The sequence below is a fragment of the Piliocolobus tephrosceles genome, unplaced genomic scaffold, assembly GCF_002776525.5.
Source record: "Piliocolobus tephrosceles isolate RC106 unplaced genomic scaffold, ASM277652v3 unscaffolded_39346, whole genome shotgun sequence".
Taxonomy (NCBI): domain Eukaryota; kingdom Metazoa; phylum Chordata; class Mammalia; order Primates; family Cercopithecidae; genus Piliocolobus; species Piliocolobus tephrosceles.
Window position 1 is genome coordinate 24,136 of NW_022323583.1, and position 3,785 is coordinate 27,920.

The 3,785-nt window shown below is 48.0% G+C and overlaps 1 long non-coding RNA gene across 1 annotated transcript; it reads right to left on the reverse strand.

The window, feature by feature from the left end:
- Positions 1–1,831: 1,831 nt before the first annotated feature.
- Positions 1,832–3,079, reverse strand: LOC113223166. Its single transcript, XR_003308630.1, has 2 exons — positions 2,877–3,079; positions 1,832–2,641 (listed from the first exon to the last, which is right to left on the reverse strand). It is a non-coding gene; the product is annotated as an uncharacterized LOC113223166 (long non-coding RNA).
- Between the last annotated feature and the right edge of the window lie 706 nt (positions 3,080–3,785).

Below are 3,785 nucleotides of genomic sequence, written 5' to 3' on the forward strand. Positions count from 1 at the left end.
AGTGATTCTTCCTTCTCAGCCTACTGAGTAGCTGGGATTGCAGGCGTGCACCACCACACCCGACTATTTTTTTTTTTTTTTTTGCATTGTTAGTAGAGACAGTGTTTCACCATGTTGGCCAGGCTGGTCTTGAACTCCTAACCTCAGGTGATCCATGTGCCTCAGCCTCCCAAAGTGATGGGATTACAGGCGTGAGCCACTGCTCACAGCCTGTCTCAGATTTTAAAAGACTCTTCACTGAAAGACACAAATGCAACTCTGGATGTCCTAAGCTTCAACGGAGGACGTGGGAGTAAGTACGTGAGAAGGGCACAGGTGTATCTGGCTGAGGCCAAGAGAGGAAGAACCAGAGCCAGGGTACAGCCAGGGCAATCTGTACATGTGGCCTTTGTTCTCTCTGCCGACCACCTCTCTCATTTCTCATTCCACGTCTACTTGTCCATTCAACACATGTTTACTGAGTACTGGTTATGGGCCAGGCACTGTGCTAAATGCTGCATAAATATCACTCCCATGAAACGAACATGCGAAAAAGGGGGAGGTAGGCTCTACAATGGTTAAGCCCGTTATGGAGCAGGTTAGCAGGGAATTGTCATGGAAGGAAAGAAGCTGTCAGGGGAAATGCAGATGAGTTGAAGTTTTAATTCAGGTGATCAGGGAAGGCCTCTTTGAGAAGTGACATGTGCGTAAAGACAGAAAGGAGGTGAGGGAGTGAACCGGAAGATTGTCTGGAGAGGGGTTCCAGGCAGGTGAAGCAGCTAGGAGCAAGGAAGAAATACCAGTGAGGGGGAAAGAGAAGATGCTGATGTCAGGGAGGTGGATGTGTGGGGCTTTGCAAAGCACTGCCTGAGAAAAAGTTGCCACCAGAGGGTTTTCGGGAGAGAAACGGCACAATAAGACTTATAACACAAGCGCTCTGGTACTGTGTTGAGAACAGACTAAGAGACAGAAAAAAGCCTCTTCACTGCAAGAAACAAATGCAGAGTTAGGACAGCTCTGCCATTTGCTGTGTGACCTTGTACTCTGTGCCTCAGTTTCTTCCGTGTGTAAAAGCAGGAGATATTCATAGTCCTCACTGCACAGAGTTGGTATGAAGTGTAAGTTAGTTAACATATGTAAAGCGCTTCCAACAGTGGCAGATAATAAGCACTGCATATGCTTTTGCTAATATTTTTATGGCTTCAATAAATATGATCTAGAAGTAGGTGGCAGATGGGGTAGGTTAAGAAAATAGGCGGTTTTTTTTAATGATTTATTTCTTGGGGAAAGAGTTATTGACCTTGCTCTTCAAACAAACCTATAAAATACTCCCAAAGATGTAGAAATTGGTATTGTAGACACTTGATAGACATGAATTACCTGGGAGGACTGCAACTTGGGTTTGTTTTTTACATTTTTGTTCAGGGACCTGTTAATCTGTAAAGTTCAACACATTCAGGCTCCAAAAATGATAAACTAATGCTTAAATTGAAGCTCCGTTCCCTTTCTTCATGAGCTCTTCTGTTGTGGGAGATGATCTCTGCTGCTGTTGCTGTGTGAGTACACACCTGTGTGTACCTGTGTTTGTCTACCAGACAATTCTTACTCAAAGCCTCTTTGTGGGAAAAACAAAACAAAACACCCAAACCTACTGATGGGCCTCAGTGACCAAATACTAAAAACTTAACATTCCCTGACATAGCTTGATCACACCCTTTTGACACATTTGTGTTTCAGGATTCCGATAACGCAGTGGGCCCCCAGTGAAAAGCTAAGCTATCTCTTAACAACGTTAATGCCAGCTAGCAACATTCCCAAACACAAATCATCGACTGATTTACTCTGGTACTAATTGAAATAGAGCAGAAACCAATTTCTTTAATTGATGACATGTTTTGATGGACTTTTCCTACACAGAAGAGCTATGTGTTCTGGTTGAGGAAGGACACTACAAGAAGCAGCATATGGTAGAGTTAAGGACGTAGGCTTTGACATTAGACCTTACTTTAAATAATAGCTCTACCAGTGACCAGGACTGTAGGTAATTTAATTCTCTGAGGTTCAGCCTCTTCAAATATAAGGTGAGGGAAGGGCTCGAGAATCATCGTGGATGATCCGAATTAAGGTTTGAGGCTTGCGCCTGCATAGGGAAGAATGAGTCCCTAAAGCCATTCCCTGCAGGTTAAGACAAGTCTCCTTATTAATTGTTCAGGAAAGTCTTCAGTTAAATTGAAGGTCTGGCATACTGCAACTCCTGCAAGTTCTTAGTAATTATCAGCTTTGGCTGGTTAGAATCCGCTATGATAAACACGGGCTTCAACTTAGCTCTCTGCAAGCTAGGTGCTGCTGCAAGTGTAAAGTCTGTCTTTAAGAATATGCACTGCAATTTGCTTTATTCACTGATGATTATATTGATCGGATTTGTCTATGTTGATACTTGTAGGGGATGAAGGAGAGGGAGAAGTCAACGATGACAGCAAATTTTAGTGTAGAGCACCTGAGAGAATGATGGTGCAGGAAACACAAGGAACAGGAGCGGCTGGGAAGTGGAAATGGAGATAACATCATGCTATGGACATTCGGGATCCACAGAGCTGCGTGGAAATCAGATTTAACTTGCTTTCTCTCCCCCTTAAAGATGCTTCTCAAGTAGCCTAACTTCCTAAAACAAACGGATATTTGGCATTAAGCCACATTGTTCTGCAGCCGCCATATTCTCTTGCAGGTAGAAGGCAGGCCCTTCCTGGTGTAAACAAACAAGATCGGGCTAGAGTGACAATCCTCCCTGATGGCCCGCATCTGGTTTATACCCTCTATTAATGGGGTCCTTCAAAATCCAGCCTCAGATGCCCTCCTCCCGCAGCGGTGGCCTCCACCTCCGGCCTGGTCCCGCTTACATGGTCCAGCTTGTGCAAGACCCAATTCCAGCTCCGGGTTTCCGGCTTTTGGCCACTCAGGATTGGACCTGGGACTGGAGCTGGTCGGCCCTGCAGGTGCTGGGCCTGGGGACTGAGGAAGCACAGAGATTACCCGCCCCGTTCCCCGCCTTCGGCACTCGCGGCGAGGCACCGTCCCACTCCCCGCCCCCGGGATGCAGGGCGCGCGCGGCTATTCGGCAGCTCAAGCCCCGCCCCCACCGTCTCCATTCTCTGCTCACCCCTCTCCCAGGACACTGCGCAGGCGACACGACGCCCCGCCTGACGCCCCGCCTTTCTCCCCGCCCTGCCGCGCCCCAGGGACGCAGCGCGCACAGGGACGCAGCGCGCACGCAACCGCGTTTCCGGCGCTACCTGGCTGCTGTGCCCCGCAGCTTGTGGCGCTTGTGGACCGCGTGGGCCTGCGGGAGATCGGTGCGGCTCCTTGGGGAGTATGGTTATTATTTCTGCCACTTTTAACTTTTAGGGATTATTTAGGAGTTTCACGGCCGTCTGCTTTTCGTCTTGCCAATTCAGCCGGGCCTGTAGGCCGTGTGGTCGGTGCTTTTCTCGTTGGGTATTTTCTGCTTGTCTTGAAAGAGGCTGTGGATGGGCGGAGTCCCTGACCTCCTGAGGCAAAGGCTTACCCATGTAGCATAGTGTTGCCTCGTTTCCTGGTGGTTTTGTTGCTCCATCTCTTTAAAAGCCTCCCTTACTCAGTGCTGCCTCGAGTTAAGAAGTGTGGGCAAGATCCCGAGCCTTCTGCCCTTCCCCGTTTTATGGGAGCTTAATTCTTTCTTTCTTTTCTTTTCTTTTTTTTTTTTTGTCCTTGAGGGTCTCACTCTGTCGCCCAGCCTGGAGTGCAGTAGCCTGAATATGTGTCATTGCAGC